The sequence below is a fragment of the Cavia porcellus genome, unplaced genomic scaffold (assembly GCF_034190915.1).
Source record: "Cavia porcellus strain 051 isolate PalLab524CR breed Dunkin Hartley unplaced genomic scaffold, mCavPor4.1 scaffold_14, whole genome shotgun sequence".
NCBI lineage: Eukaryota > Metazoa > Chordata > Mammalia > Rodentia > Caviidae > Cavia > Cavia porcellus.
Genome location: NW_026947497.1, coordinates 45,988,548 through 46,005,418, shown reverse-complemented (window position 1 = coordinate 46,005,418; position 16,871 = coordinate 45,988,548).

Here is a 16,871-nt window from a genome sequence, read left to right as displayed (position 1 = left end):
CCTCCCTTTCCCTCTCTTCTTCTCCTGTTCTGTCCTGTCCTGTCCTCTCCTCTCCTCTCCTCTCCCTTTCTCTTTCTTTTTGGTTTGTTGTGGAATGATCTCACTAAACTGCATGGGCTGGCCTTGAACGTACAATCCTCCTGCCTTAGCCTTCTTAGTGTTAAAATAACAGGGACACATCCCCTCACTCAGATCTTTGTTTTGCTGTATTTACTTCCTGGCTGATCTCACTTAGAGCTTTAAAGATCTTCCTATATTTTCATCTCCAAGGCAGGCTGCCCACTTGAAGTCCAGGTCAATATACCTACCCAGCAACTGGGTACCTCAAATCTGAGTGACCCTAAATTGAGTTCCTGATACCCCACCATCCTAAATGGACAACTTGCTCCCCCAACAGCGTCACATCTCAGTTCACCCTGCCGAAGTTGCTGTGTGGGTGTTAGCCCTTCACAATGTGAGAGTTTGTATCTCTCAGATCGGCCTCGACCTCTGAAGCGGGGTGATCCCATTTTTCCTGCTGCTCAGCCACCCCCCTTAGATTTTGCCTCTATCCTTGTTCTCCCTCTCTCTCCCCATCCTCCTTCTCTCATGCACTGCATCTGATCGATCAGTGAAGTTTTCTAACTCTATGTTCAGATTCTAACCTGAAGCTGATCACTCCCCACCTCTTCCACGGCATTCCGTTACCACAGTGGCGCCTCACTATCCTCTGTGTCTGGGGCAGCAGTTTCCCAATCCTGCCCTTCCTACGGTCTATTCTGGAAAGCCAGCTAGAGCGAGCTCCTGAAATTTACCTCTCACTGTGTCACGTTCCTACTCATGGCTACACTGGCTCCTGCTCACCTGGGGTGGGAGCTGGACCTTCAAAGTCCGCTGAGATGGTGACTCGGTCACCTCTTTACTCATCTCCAAGGTCCCCTTTATAGTTAAGTCTGGCCTTTCCACTGTTACTTCTCAGAGGTGCGATGCTTCGGACCTTTGCGGTGCGGTCTGTCTGCTTGGAATGGCCTTTGCCCGGGTTGTTTTGCTCAGTCCTCTCGTTTCCTTTGGGTCTATTCAGACGGCATCTTTTATCAAGGCTTTGTGTGGTTCTGCTACAGAGAACCTTTGTGCCTATTTTTACACTGCATTTCCCCTTGCCTAAATTATGTTTTCTGAGCCTTTGCCATATTTACCATGCCACTAGATTTTGCTTGTTTAGTTTGCTTATTGTCTGTTTCCCCCAGTAGAATGTAAGCTGTCAGAGCAAGAATTTGGGTTGCTTTTATTTACTGCTATATTCTATTGCCCGGTTCAGTGTCTGTCATATTTATCAGAAACTAATTTATTGTGTGTCCCTGTAACAGTGCCTAGCACATAGTAATATTTTGATTAATCTTAACTGTTATTTTTGTTTCTATACCACTGGCTCTCTCTTTCTCAAGATGGCAGGTTGCCCACATTTGGGCTCTTGGTATCTCTTGCCCAGATTATCTAGAACTCTCAAAAATAGGCTTCCAACCACCTTAGGATTTACCCACTGCTTCCTAGGTTGTGTTTCATATAAACAGATCTGACTCTTTCCCATCCCTACTGCCTCCAGATGAAAGTCCCTGCGCCAGAGTGACAGACGGACGCAGCTTCAGAAACCGACTCTCCTCCTCCTGTCTCCTCCTCTTTTCTCCTCTTCTCTCCTCCTTTCTTTCCCTGCGACGCCCCAAGCCCTTTCCCAGTGCTGCCTCAGCCAAGATGCCCTGCTGAGTGCCTCCCACCCCCCAGTCACCCTCACGCAGGCTCAGAGCTGTCCCCTGCCTCTTCCTTTACTGAGTGTGCCTCTGTGGTGCTGCCACCGCTCTGCCTGTCTCCATGTGAAGGTGGGATTCTCCTCTTCCCCTCCCCTTCTCCTACTTGGTGTCAGCTCTTTTCTCAGGCTGACTCTGTGATCTGTGTCGACCCTGTTTCTCCAGTCCTATTTTCTCATGGCTGTGCTCCCTAGACCGGGCTATGGCCCAAGGATGGTGAACCTTTCAGAGACTTCCATGAAACAAATTATGTGCTATGGCATGTGTGCCAGACAAGTTCCCCACTGCCACTGGGAACCACCTCTCACCAAGCTGGGAGGGGTGCTTGCAAGCTATTCCTCTGTCCACCTAGCAGCTGGCTCACAGTGGGAGCTCCGTTAAAGGCTTGCACCCTTGGCCCAGAGGGTGTGGCCTAATTTAGGTGAAGGCATGAGAAGTATAATTCCCTATATGTTTCTTTTTTCCTTCTTCCCTTCCTCTCTCTCTTCCACAGTGCTGGGGATAGAACCCAGGGCCTCGCACATGCTAGGCAAGCTCCTTACCACTGAGCTATATTTTCAGCCCCATAACATCCATTTTCTTTGAAGATTTGAGGGGAAACTATTAAAGAGTATGATACAGCCTAAATTATACTGCTTATCAAAACAAATATACAGACATGAATTTTAAATGCATAAGAACTTTAATGGCTGAACAGGGCATGTCAAAGAAATTCAGAGTTTGTGGCAGGTCCCTTGGCCACCTCTTTCGTCTCTCAGGCTGCCTGTTTCCTGCTCTCTGGCTGCAGCCTAAACTGCTGCAGGGAACCACCTGTCGCTACACCTGTCGCCATGCCTAAACCCTCAAACACCTGTGCCCATGAAGGGCCTTTCTGCTCTTTCACTCACCAAGCCTAAGCCCATGCAATCTATTTCCACTCCTTAAAACACGAAGCCATTGTAATAGACACTCACTAATCGAGCACCAGCCAGTGTCTTAACCCGCTTCCTCCTGGCTGTCCCCACTGCCTGAGTCTCCGGAGGGTAGGACCAGCTCATGGCAACCTGGGTTAGGCTGCAGTTTCCAGCTGCCTTAGGCTCCTGTCTGGTTTCTTGACCCAGTGCACCCTGCCTTGTGTCTGGTCTTTGAGCCACCAGCAAGAGTACTTCCTGCTTAACTGTCCCAACTCAATTTCTCTGCCTTTGTATACACACAAAGTATAAATACTAAATATTCCTGTATCTGTTTTTTAAATTTTCTTATTTTTCTTCTTTTGTGGTCCAGGGCTTTCACACTGGACTACATCCCCACCTCCACCCCACTTTTAACTTTGACACTGGATCTTTACTAAGTCATTAAGTTGCCAAGGCTGGGCTCAAATATTTTATCCTCCTGCCTCAACCTCCCAGAGTTCTGGGGTCACAGGTGTGGGCCTCCATGACTGGCTCCTCCTCTGTGTTTCTTATTCAGATTGTTACTGCTTGTGTCTAGTTGTCCCCACCAAGCCTGATGCAGTGGTAGGTGGGGCTTTTCAGAGAGTGTGGGCTGCTAGGCTCAAGAGTGTGTGATTGCTGAGTCAGTCCCCCATTGGCTGGGCAGAGTGTGTGATTGCTGAGTCAGTTCCCCATTGGCTGGGCAGAGTGTGTGATCACTGAGTCAATCCCCCATTGGCTGGGCAGAGTGTGTGATTGCTGAGTCAGTCCCCCATTGGCTTGGCATAGTTCTGGGGGTGGATAATGAGAAGGCCCAGCCTGTACGTGAGTGCTGCCTGCCCCAAGGGTGTGCAGCCTGCCTAGAAGAAAAGGAACAGAAAGCCTGCGGCTGTAGTCATTTGCTCTCCGCTGTTTCTCTGTTTGCCTCCTTTCTGCCTTCTGCCTTCTGTGAATAATTTCTCAGTGCCACCCTACCTGTGAGCTGGCCAGCTATGATCAAAAACCTCTACAAACTGTGACAATAAACCTTTCCTCTTTTAACTCTAGGTGTCGGGTATTTTGTTTTAGCAACAAGAAAAGTAACTAAGACATAACATTCAACAACCATTTAGCGAGGCAAGCACTATGCTAAGGTTTTACACACTGTATTTAATTCTCAGAATGATGCAATCAGAAATGCATTATCCACATTGTGCAGGTGAAAAAATAAGCCCCAAAGGGTTGAAGGTTTTGCCCAAGGTCATACTGGTTATGAGCTAGAGACCAGATTTACAATTTGGAACCTGGTCCAGAGCACCCATGGTACCATCCCATGAGACCATCAGAGTACCACCCATGAGACCATCAGAGTAACAGATGGTCTCATCCACCTCTTCCTTCAGTTCCAGTCCATTACCCCCATGGTCCAGCCACCTACCACCCACATGAGACTTTCCGTGGACATTTGAGGTCTAAGTCATAACAAATACAAAGCACCTGTGATTTCTCTTAGTAACCTGGTACAGGAAGTATTTGCCCATCCTGCTGTGATTCATAATCTAACACTCCACAGTTGGAGGAAATGTTCATTTTCAGTTAGATTTTAGTAAAGATAAAATACATTTTTCCCCATACAAGTTCATAGTCTCTTAGTACAATCCTTGACTATTTGGGGGGTCCTTGAACCCAGGTGAACTACTGATCTAGTTTCTTCCTTGATTTACTGGTGAAGATGGTGAGGTTTTCAGGGTCCAGTGATTCCCCAAGAGTCACATAGTGAAAGGCAGAGTGAGGGCTAGAACTCAGGCTCCCGATTTGTAACCTTGCATGTGGCTTATCCCAGACTCCTTGCAAAGCGATCCACACCGGAGCTGTCACCATAGGCACCTCAGCTATCTCTGTGTGCACCAAGACTTCTGGCTCCGTTCCCTGAATATATTAGGTTTCAGTGAATATGGAGGATGGAGGGTGTTTGGTGGGGGCAGTATATGACCAAAACTGTATATTGGATCAGCCCTCTTGGCTGAGGAGTTTAGTACAGGCCATTTTTCCTATAAAGCAGCAACAAGACAGTAATAATTACTTTGATGCATGAATAAAGAAAAGGCAATTAAAAATTAAACATGTTGTTCTGGTTCCAACCTACACATGCAACAAAATTTTTTTTTTCCAAGTGAATTCATGAAACCCTGGCATTTTAGGAATTCATCTGACTGTAATATTTAGGCCTCTGCAAAGAGTTTCAAATGTCGAGTTTTTTAATGCTATTCTTTAAATTGTAGGTTTGGAAGGCACCTTAGTGTTTTGCAAATGTCCCTATGTCTGTTCTGACCCATTGTTTAGTTCCTAAAACAGCTGAGTTCCACTAAGCAAGGACTTGCTGCATCCTGGAAGCAAAAGACTCAAAAACCCAACGAGAAAGGACTGGGAGTGTGGCTCAGTGGTGTGGAGTGAGCACCTCCATCAATGAGGCCTGGTCTTAAAACATCCAAAGACAACACACTCAAAAATGTTTACCTGGGCCTTCCCATGAAGCAGGCTCTGCTCTGCTGATGGGTAAGAGCCTCAGCCAGAAGAGAAACGATGCCTTTCCCTGAAGAAAGCCCCACTATACTAATGGGGATAAGAGCATCAACCAGAAGAGAAGCCAGGCCTCCCTGTGAACCTGCCCCTGAAAAACCAGAGGAACATCCCCAGCCTCCCCACACTGATTCAGAGGCCTCAAAGTGAGATGATAGCAACTGAGGGGAAGGGAACAGCTTGATGCTGTATTGTTTGGTTGACACTGCAGGCCTGGGCTGGAGGATGGCAGTGTGCACTGTGTCAACTGTGGGGGATTTCCTCCTGTCTTGTTTTTGAAATCCAATATTTTGTTCCATTTTAATTTTTTGTTTTATCCCTATGTTTGGTAGCCTGAGCAACTATTTTGAAAATAACAATGTGCAGTATTGTTCGCAACTGTTTTGTTTTGTTCCAATTGATTGTTTTGTTTTATTCAATGTTCTGGTTTTATTCTGTTTTGTTTTGTTTGATTTTGCTGTGTGATGGTATGGGCAACTGTTACGAAGACAGCAAGGTATATTATGGTAGTCATTGCTGATTTTCTGTTATCCTGTGCTGAAGTTCTATAGCACTTTCACTGTTTGGTTTTGATTTGCTTTATTCTGTCTTGTTTTGTTAGGTATTATACTCTTTAAAATGAAATTTTAAAAATTAAAAAAAATGTTTACCCATACCCCAGCCCTGGAAATTAAACCCAGGACTTTCACACGGAGCTATATCTTCAGCCCTTTCTATTTATTTTTATTTTGAGACAGAGTCTCACTAAGTCATAAGTTGCCTACTCTGACCTCAAACTTGCAATCCTCCTATCCCAGCCTCCTAAAATGCTGGGATTACAGGTGTGTGCCACCATACCTGGCTCAAAGACAATTTTTAAAGCTCCTCTTTAGACCTTTTTTTTTTTTTTTTTTTTTTTAGCAAACTAAGAAATTCAAGTTTGTTTTTAAGACTTGTGACGAGCCAGAAGTGGTGCACTTGGGAGGTTGAGGCAGTAGGATCCCCAGAGTTTGAGATCAGCTTGGTCTATATATTGAGTTCAAGACTGATCTGAACTATGTGAGATGCTGTCTCAAAAATAAAGAAAAGAAATGGCCCATGAAACTCATGATGAAGACACAGAGATAACTGTTCTGAGACAGATGTTTATTAACGGTAAGTGCGTTTGGATGGGTTGGATCTGTCCTTTGTATGACACAAATCTGCCATGTTTTGATACTTGACACCTGTTTTCCAGTCCTTACTTGGAGGGTGGGTGTAACTAACTCTCTGTTTCTTGAATTGCAAGAGAAGCAACAGAAACTTGCTTTCGTTTCTTTTTTTGTTTCTTTGGGGTTTTAGTGTTTGTTTTTGTTTTGCTGTGCTGGGATGGAACCCAAGGCTTCCCATGTGCTTGGCAAATCCTCACCCCTGAGTGGTACCCCCAGCCCTACAGATGTTTGCAGCTGTTTGTCTCAGTTTTTGCCCCTAGCAACAGCATTTGACAAATGGCTGGATTGATATTCGGCCCTGGCAGGGGGTCACCTCCACCCTTGATAGGGCTGTGGTCTTGGGGTGTCTAGCTTTTATCTGAGGCCACATTGCTTAAGTTCTTTTGCCTCAACAGATGGATCATTCCTTAGAAATATTTTAACCTTGCCAGTAGAGACACACATTGGGATAATTTGGCATCATTTTTAACTTCTTTTCTTGGCTTTAGGGAAGAGTACTTTTTATTAAAGTCATTACATTTTGAGGCGTCCAGCTCCTTTGATGCTTCTAATGTTTGTTCTCTGTCAGACAAGTCGTTTCTGGTGCACGAATCCCATTTATGTGGCACAACAAGTCGTATTTCTACCGTTTAATATTTGACAGTCTCAAGGTGTGTTCCTCGATGAATCAAAGGCACACGTTTTCAGCAGGCGGGGAGGTGCCGGCTCAGGTTTGCCAGTGCCATGCAGGGAGGCGCTTAAGGAACCTGCTGTGCTTGAAGCTGTGTGACAGGACTGCCGAGCCCTCTGGCACATATGCAACTGTGATTTTTAAAGTCCAGAATGATCGTTTCATTTGATCATACACCCAGTTGTTTTCTTTTCTTTTTTTCCTTTAGTGGAAAGGCCTGTCTGCTGCAAATGATGAGAAAAATTAAAGGCCCCAAATGCCACTGGGATCTGTCAGATAATCAACAGTCTAAGCAGGTCCATGTAAATCTCCCTGTAAATCAGGCCTGCTGGTCTCGATTTCCAGGTTGAATAATAATAAAAAATAATAATAATAATAATAAAATCAATACAGGGGTTATGCTTGCATATCAGGAGCTGGGTTCTGACAGGCTGTCAATCCTCCAGAAGAGTCGGTGAGAAGTCTCAGTTGAGTTTTAACCCTTAAATTTTTGATTTCCTATTTTTGAGGGAAGCTCTGAGCAAAGAGCAAATATACCCAATCTTCATGCAAACACGTAGGAGGCACCAAAAGTGGGGACCAAAACCTTGTTATGAAGGTGATTTGAGACACAGAAAAGGCTCCCTTTTTCGTCCTCTGCCACCCAAACCAGGCATCCCTTCCACAGATGCATGGCATCCGGGTGACAGGGTTTTCCTCTCTCTTTCCCTTCTGTGTCAATCAGTTTTCCAATGCTGCAATGAAGGGCCTGAGAGGGTCAATCTAGAGGAGGAAAGATGTGTTTTGGCTCATGGTCCCAGCCTGTGATTGGATGGCTCCTCTGCTGCGGGCTTGAGGTGAGGTAGAACACTGTGGCCAGAGGAAGAGGAAGAGGAAGCTGCTGTGCTGTAGGGAAAACCTGTCTGGACTCAGAACCCATATGGTAGATGCAGACCCCGCCATTCTGGTTACTTTAGCTTAAGAGTATTTGAGGCATGTTTGGGTGAAAAAGACTAAAAGGGGAAGAAATTCACCAAGCTGAAACAGGCTAAGTTGGAAGCCCCATGTTAGGGAGAAGGAAGGGTTAGGTGGTCCTCTCATCTCCCTCCCGAGGCAGGGGGAAGCTGCCAGTCTGCTTCCTCCCGATGGTGGGACTGGGGGAGCTGGCCAGGGAAACCCGAGCTACTGGGCAATCCTGCTGGACCTGGGCCTGTGTCCCTGCCTCACTGGAAGCTCTGTCCTTTCGTCTCTGTCCATGTGAAGAGAAAACACCCTCGTGGAAATTCTTTGAAGTGAAGGAAGGAAAATAATTATGTAAAGAAAACATTTTTTTTTTTTAACTTTCCACGAAAGAGAAAGGAAGAAACATGGCAAGTATGGTGAATTCCTAGGCTGTCTGGTTGTGCTGGACTGACAGCTGGGAGCCAACGTGTAAGAACGGCTGAACTGAGTCAGGATGGTGCTGAGTGTATACGGCCCACCTGAGGATCGTTGCCGGCATAAAAGGGAGACCTGGAGCGGTTGTTGGTTCTCCAGTTGCTGTGGGTTCTCCTGGAGGAGCTTGTGGAGCTTCTTTCCTGATATGAACTCAGCTGTTCTCATTGTCACAGGAGCTCAGGACCTTGTTGTCAGTGAGAATGGCTGTGGCTCACTTTGGGGGAGCTCTGGTCTTTTCCACTTCCTGGCTCAGAGAGGAACATTGTGTGCTATTTAACGTCCAAGGAGAAGCTTGTCAGTCTGGCTGCCTGATATGAACTAGGCTGTTCTCATGGTTGGAAGAGCTCAGGACCTTGCTGTTGCTGAGGATGCCTGTGGTACTTTTCAGGGGAGCCCTGGTTCTTACTTTGAGCATCACTTTGTTGTTTCTGTGCAGAACCCTCAGCCTGCTGACACAGACTTTCTACCTTCCCAGCACAAATATGTGAAGCAGACTTGCACAAGTCATTGCCGTGGGCTCTATGTCCTCAGTTGAACGTTGGATGTAGGATGTAGGCCGTTGCTGTGGGATTCAGGCCCTCAGCTGGATTCTTTAGGGTCTTTAGTGTATAGACAGATTTCCTGATCTCTTTTGTGTTTGACTCTCTTGGTGATTATTATAAAACAATCCTGCAAATTATGTGTCCTGTATTAAGTTGTTTTCCTTGAAAATCCTGCTGACTACAACACGGCTGCAGGGGCTCCTGTGCTTAAGTCCAGCTTCTTCTCAGGTGTCCATGAAGTAGTCCCATTGCTGCCTCTTGGTGATGTTTGCGTGGAAAGGTCCTCTGTGCTGGGAGTGTGTGATCGGCTTTGTATCCTTGCTGAAAGGCACATTCTGACATCCTGGCTCCCTGTCCCTCAGCAAGAATCCTGGGTGGGTTTGGGTTTGGGAAATGGCTTCACTGCCTTAGGGTTCCTATGGTTAGCAGTGGTCCCCGAGGTGGGTTCCGCCTGCAGGGACATGGTTCAGCACACTTATGTAAAGGTGGTTATCAAAAAAAAAAAAAAAAAAAAAAAAAAGTGGGAACCAAGTTTTCAGTGTGCTTGGAAGCTCCAGGTGTGAGTTTCTCCTGAGTGTATCCTTTGGAGAGGCAGAAGGCAAAAGAAAAGCAGCCTCAGAGCACACAGGTTGTAAAGCCAGCGTTCACCATCTGCAGCAAAGGAATCCCTTGCCTAGAGCAACAGCCTCTGAGACAGGACCAGAAGCCTGGGGTCAGGTCCTGGCTCCCCCGAGGGGCACATTTTTTAGTGGCAGCAGGGTAAGATATTGAGTGGGCCAATCAATCAAGACATCAGATATATGGGGTTCTGATTTCCTACAGCTTCCCTGGGTCAGAAAGCCAGTACATGACAGTGTTTGGACAGAACTCAAAGAACATGAGTGAATATTTACTTTCTTTTACAGTAGGCAAAGCCTTTCTAGTTTGGCATTGAAAACAAAACAGAAGGGGAAAGATCAGTGAATTTGACAAAATAAAAAGTACTAGTAGGTTTTAAAAACCACTACAAAAAAACAATACTAAAAGGCAAATGATAACCTTGTATAATGTTTCTTAGCTAGACAGGATGAGCAAAATATGTTTTTTTTTTTAAAAAGTTATAGTAAAAGACACATTGAAATTAATCTCCCCCAAAACCCTCCCTCACTTTGAACGTGCTTATCCCACCTTTCTTGCTATTTTCTGGAGCCGTTTTGAAGTCCTCTCTCATGAGTATCTTTAGTTACACTGTCTCAAGCCACTTCAATCTCCTGAATCAAATTAATAATGTTTACCTTTCATGGTCATTTTGACTTTCGGGAAGAGCCAAAATTTCACAGTGCCAAATCTGGTGAAGAAGGTGGTGAGGACACCTTGTAATGTTTTTGTTTGACAGAAATTTCTATACCAGAAGTGATGTGTAATCCCAAGTTTTGTCCTGATGGAGGGTGAAATTGCTCGCCCATTTCTCAGCTTGTTTTCCATTGGCTCTCAGACTCCTAAATAAGCCCTTATGTGATTTAGAGCACGCCATGAAAACTCAACTCTCACAGTCCCATCAAGGTTAAAACTCAAAATCACCTGGATGTTGGATCTTGATTGACTTTGCTGTTTTCAAGCTGGATGTGAGCTGCATGGTTTTCATGGCGAACTGAATGCTGATCTTAAAATCATAACCATACACGGAGACTCATGTTTCATCCCAGTAATTAATTTTAATTTCTTAAAAACCGGAAATCTGAAGTAGCATGGCAGCTCCAATGGAATTTATAAACATATAGCTTTTGGTTTAAAAGTCAAAATGCATGGAAGGAATTTCCTCTTTCACCTCATGTTCAAAAAATGCTTTGAATGAAACCACAAAAGATGTTTGGAGCATCAGAAATTTCTCTAAGTCAATCACCTGTTTAACTGAATCATGTCCCTTACTCTTGCGACATTCTCTTGGGTTTTTGATGTTAAGGATGTCTCCATCTCTACTTGTCTCCAACCAATTTACAACCACTTAAAAAGCATTTAAACCACTTGCAAACTCTGCACACCTTTTCTGAGTCACAGTATCATTACCTTAAACTGATTTTGACATTTCATGTGTCTAAAGCACTTTTTTTTGCATTTCAAAACAAAATTTCAGGTTAACGCATTCATAATCCATGATTTATGGCAGGGATTTCCAAGCCTCCAGTCATGGATGGGAACAAGTTTGCTTCTTTTGTGTTGAAGACTGCTCCCCATCATTCAAATGACTGCCTGAGCTCCACATTCTGTCAGGTCGGCAGCAGCGTGTTATCCTCTTAGGAGCATAAATTCTATTGGGAATTCAGCTGTGAGGGATCTAGGTTGTCTCTTCCTTATGTAAACAACCTAATATCTGATAACCTGAGGTGGAGCTGAGGCAGTGATATGAGCACTGGGCAGCAGCTGCAAATGCAGATTAACATTAGAAGAGAGGTTTGACTGCAGAAGGACCATGATAAATCAATTGCTTTCAGACTCAGTGAGTGGCAAGTGATCCACTGCATCTGGTGGCAGGCCAAAGCAACACTACAGGGTAGACCGGATGTAAGCAACACACTTCAGGTGTCATTATCTCCCATCACCCCCAGGTGATGGGAGATATCTACTTGCTGGAAACAAGCTCAAGGTTCCCACTGATTCTGCCTTTTGGTGAGTTGTATAATCATTTCATTATATATTGTAATGCAATGATAATAGAAATGAAGTACACAATAAATGTGATGCACTTGAATCATCCTGAAACCATCCTCCCTGTCTGGAAAAATTGTCTGTCATGAAACCAGTGCCTGGTGCCAAATAGTTGGAGACTGCTGACTTGGCAATTTTAAAACACACCTTCTCTCAAGTGTAGCTCACAACCAGATGACTGTATCATGCAAGTTGAAGCTCGCCATGTACTGTCTGACACACCCCATGGAAGGTTTGCTGCACTCCTTCTTACGCTGGGGATCCCACTTTTCTGTAGGATGGCTTAAAGTGGCATTCATCATATTTTTTAAATCACATCATCTAGACAGCAGATGCGAGATTAATAATCTTTTACAAAGGACATTTACAAACAAAGTTAAACTCCTAATAGAAAATATGAAAATAAGATCATTTGTGATTTACAAAATAAAAATGTAAATAACCAATCTAATGAAAATAAATTTTATGTAAAACTAATAAAGAACAGTCACAAGGAATCATTTTCACCAAATAAATTACAAAGAAAACAATAACCAGAATTGTAAGAATTTATTAAAAATCAGTACTTTCATATATACAGAATATGATACTGTTCTGATGTTTTCCTCCAGTACTGGAGATTGAACCCAGGGCCTTTATACTGAGCTAGATCACCATTTTTAAAATTTTTGAGACAGGTTCTGCCTAAGTCAGTTGCCTAGGTTGGGCTTGGACTTGCAATCCTCCTGCCTCAGTCTCCCAGATGCTGGGATTATAGGGCTACACCTCATGCTTCCAAAATTTGGCAATATGCATCAAAAGCCTTAAAGGTAGGAAATCACTAAACATGATCATCGATGTGTATATTCAAGGATGCTCAGTCTGATGTTGTTTATAGTGGCAAAGGAGCCCCTGAGTCAGGAGGATCCATAGTAATAAGGGATAGCTTAGTTCAGTTGTATCACAGCGTGAGCTCGTGGTTAACAGGTGACACCAACATTGCCCAGGTTCAAAGCCTGACTCTCAACTTCATAGCTGTGTGCTTCTTTATGCTTTTTTGTCATTTTAAAGATAAGGACAATTTTATATAATCTTCTTCATTAAAAGTTGACTACAAAAGAGTATCTACAATACTGATAATGATGTTATACACACATAAAAAATATAAGCAACGTAAAAAGACTGGCAATGGATCCATTGTTAAAAGTGTTCATCTCAGTGGTGGACTGTTGGATGGTTATTATTTCTTCTTGATGCTTTTCAATGTTTTACAAGTCTTCCTCCATGACGTTTTTGCTTTCAATAAGAAATATTAAAATTATGAATATTTTTGATGGGCATCATTTAGTTATAAGCCAGTCATAGGTTTCCTTGCCTGCCATTGTTTCAGTGAGGCAGGATGGTTTTTCCTGCTCATTTGTTAAAATCTTTCATTTTGCTCCTGTTGTAGTTATGGTCCTGATTGTTGCTTTCCCTGGCCCAAGGCCAGGTTTCACTCAGCTTCCGAGGAGCAGATAAAGGTGACAGGATTCTGGGTCCTGTGACAATTCCATGCAAGGACTTAGCCCTGGGGAGGGCGCCCCCAAGGTAGAACTGGGAGGAGTGGTGGCCTGGAGACCTGAGCTCTCACAGCTAAGCAGTGAAGGTTGCAAAATTTCTGGCAGTGAGCTCCTAGTAGAACAGGGCCTGGTAGAACAGGCTTCAGGTTTTAATGTTATGCAATCAGCCTTTTCTCCTTGCCATGATGGATAGAAAGAATTATCATGCATGTTTGGTTCATTTTCACCTTTAGATTTGGCAATTCAGGTAAAGCCTTTAAGTGAATTGGTATCCTCTGCCCACTTTATCACACAGAATAGCTAAAGGATGGCTTGTATTAGTGTAGAAAAGGAGACAGAAGCCTAAGATTCTAGTAGATGAAAGAAACCTGAGCAGTGAGCAGAGGGAATAAAACAGGTTTTCCACTGAAACTTAGGCATGTCCAGGCTGCTGAGTCACTGCCAGGCGGGTTTCAGTCTTTTCTGTGGCTTTATTGGTGTTTCTGTCTTTTGATTCTGGAGTTGGTGCTCTGTGTGTTCTCCACAAATCTTGACTGGCTGAGTGAATAATTAAGAGGACGAATAAGTGAGTGGATGGTGGATTGGCTGGAGAAGGAGGAGCTCGGGTTACCTTGCTTGAGTTTCCTATTCTTTCCCCTGTTCTACACTTCCCAGGGGAAGGAGTGCAAGTCCTCCATCCACACTCTTCGTCACACTGCTGCTCTCAAACTGAAGCTGAGACATCTGCAGAAGATACCAGGCTGGGGACCAATAAGCAGAGGGTGTGTGTATGTGTGTTTATAGTGGCAAAGGAGCCCCTGAGTCAGGAGGATCCATAGTAATAAGGGATAGCTTAGTTCAGTTGTGTGTGTGTGTGTGTGTGTGTGTTTACAGTGGGGGATTAAACAGGTGTTTTCCATATGAAGACAACTGGCACCATCGTTGGGGAAAAAAACAAGTAGCAAAATTTCCCAGGCAAATCCCAAACCCTGAGCATCAGCGTTGACCAAGCTGAGGTTAGTGGACAGGATGTGGAGGAGCCCTCACTGGCTATTCTAGTGGTCAGAGCTAGGGAAACCCCTTTCTTGAGCTCACGGTCTCTTTAAACACATCCTAAATCACTCTCACCTTTAATCACCAGCCCTTATTTTCCCTTTACTATCAAAATTTCCCCAAAAACATCTCTGCTCAGTCTTCTTCCACCCACAACCCTGCCGTCCCTTCATCCCCTGAAATATGACTGTATCTGATGCTTCTCACCCGGCCTTGCTGCTGGATTCCACCATCGTGTTAAGTTCCCCAATCCTTGTCTCCCCTCAGTTCTTTTCCTTCTTGACTCTGTGGTACCATGAGGTCCGGGTGGTTGGGGCTATCACTTGACATTGTTCTTTGTGACCTCAAGGGCTTCTCCTCCTCATGTCTTGATTTCCTACCTCCTGGAATCAAGTTCAACAGAGCCAGTTTTGTGAACATGTCCAGCAGAAAGTTAGGAACCTACACTAGGGCCTTTGAAAGCGAGAGTCTCCCGGGCACAGGTGCCCTGCATTTGTTCTCCCTTCCTTCTCTAACTCCTTCCTCCTGGTGCTGACCGCAGACATTTCTGAGTGGGGCGGCACATAAGGGCTCACTGGTTTCCACTGTGCCTGGCTCTCTGGGGTGCTTGGCACATCACGAGCCTTTAGGAAATGCTTGTCCATGCCTCAGTGCCCTGCCCTGCTCAGTCCTGTCATCTACTGGAGGGTCACCCCACTTTAAATAAAATCTGGGGGGAAGCCATGGATTTGGGCTTAGCACCTGCTCTGAGCCCAACAAATCAAATCAATGTAGTTTAACCAAACTAATGAGCCTTGGTTGGCTGCAGTGTCCCCATTAGCCAGTTAACTAAGCTGTACCCAATTTACTGCTTGCTTGACTAAACTGCAGTAGGGTAAGTGATTTTCTACGCTTCACTTCCATTTTTCTATAAACAGTCATATTGTTGCTTGGAGTTCTCAGAACTTTTCTGGTTCTGTGAGCTACCAACTTAAGGAACCAGTTGTTTTTATTTCTTTGTCTAAATAAACGATATTGAGATGACTGGCCTAAGGGGTTTTCAATCTTAACACCAGCAACACCATCCACAGCCACCCCAAGCGCAGCCGCAGGGTGTGCTGGTGCAGGAGGAGCCTGGAGAACTCAGCTGAGGGACCTAGGGACTGGCACAGTGTGGAGTCTTGGGAAGTCTTGCATTTTTTTGCTTGTGGAACAAACTCAGGACTCCCTGTGGACAGTCTCTACCCCGATCCCGTGAGGCTCTGTGTTCAGAGCTGTGAGCGATGTTTCAAACAGCACACAGGACACTGTCACAGAACTGCCTCAGTTGAACTAAAACCAAACTCAAAGATGGGACCTGTGTTCTCTCAGGAAGTCTCCACCTTGCCGCACAAGCACTGCTTTGTCCCCATTATCTTGACGCAAAGCCACCCAGTCCTGGGAGCCCCCTTCCCAACTCCCTCAATCCAAACTGTTTTCTGTACCTGCAACCCTGACCTGGCTGAGGCACCGCCATGATCAAACACAGTGGCCTAGCATGGAACCACTCAGACTGCTTCAAAGCTCAGGAGCGTCTAAGGACACCTGGGGATGTAACCAGCTGTCCTGTGCAAATGCACAGTGGGATACAGCTAGGTAACCTTGATTTGGCTGTAGACAACTACACATGTGCCAATGAGGCCTGTATGTAAGAATGCAAATATGAGACAACAACCTGTGTGAGAATCATACAACAAAGACGCAGGCTGTGCTGGCATTCTTGCTCTGCTCCACGCCGCCTCCTCTTGCTGATATCTTGCACATGTATGTTGTATAACCCGAGAACCTCATCCGTGAAAATCTCCCTTGGGTCCCCCTAGTTGAGTTTATCTCCTGGCTCATTTGCATTGTTCCAGCAAAACATGGTGAAAACCTCAAGTGCCATCTTGGTCCATCACTTCCATGCCCCCAGTTTGCCTCAAATAGAGCTCACCTGTAATGGGGTAAAAGCAGCCCTCTGGCCTCCCTTCACATCTTTCTATTCACTTCTCCAGAAGGGACACTGACTTCTTTTCCTAAAGACCCTGTGGGCATTCTCACCTTGTGCCTGGGCTCCAGTCAGCCCTTCACCTGAACTTCTGCCCTAGAAGCTCCTGTCATTTAGATGTCTTAAGAACCAGCTGCTGGGGCTGGGGATTTAGCTCAGCAGCATAAGCACCTGCCTTGCAAGCAGGCAGTTGTGAGTTCGATCCTCGGTACTGATAAAAAGGAAAAAGACCAAAAAAAAAACAAAAAACAAAAAAACAAAAACAAAAACAAAAAACCAGCTGCAGCCATCTACCTTCTTATACACCATGGCTACCAGAGACCCTTCTCTTCCCCAACCCTAAAACAGTCAGCATCTCCCAGGATGAAGGAGTGTGTGCATCAGCTTTGTCTTGTTCCCCTGGAGCGACTTACATCCACAGCGTCTTGCAAATCATAGTAGAGTCTGCCTGAATTGTTTTATCCATACTTTGTGTCCAGAAACCTGTGATTTCCACAGAGGCCATTACCAACTCCTTTCCACCCCAGATATGTCTGTGACAG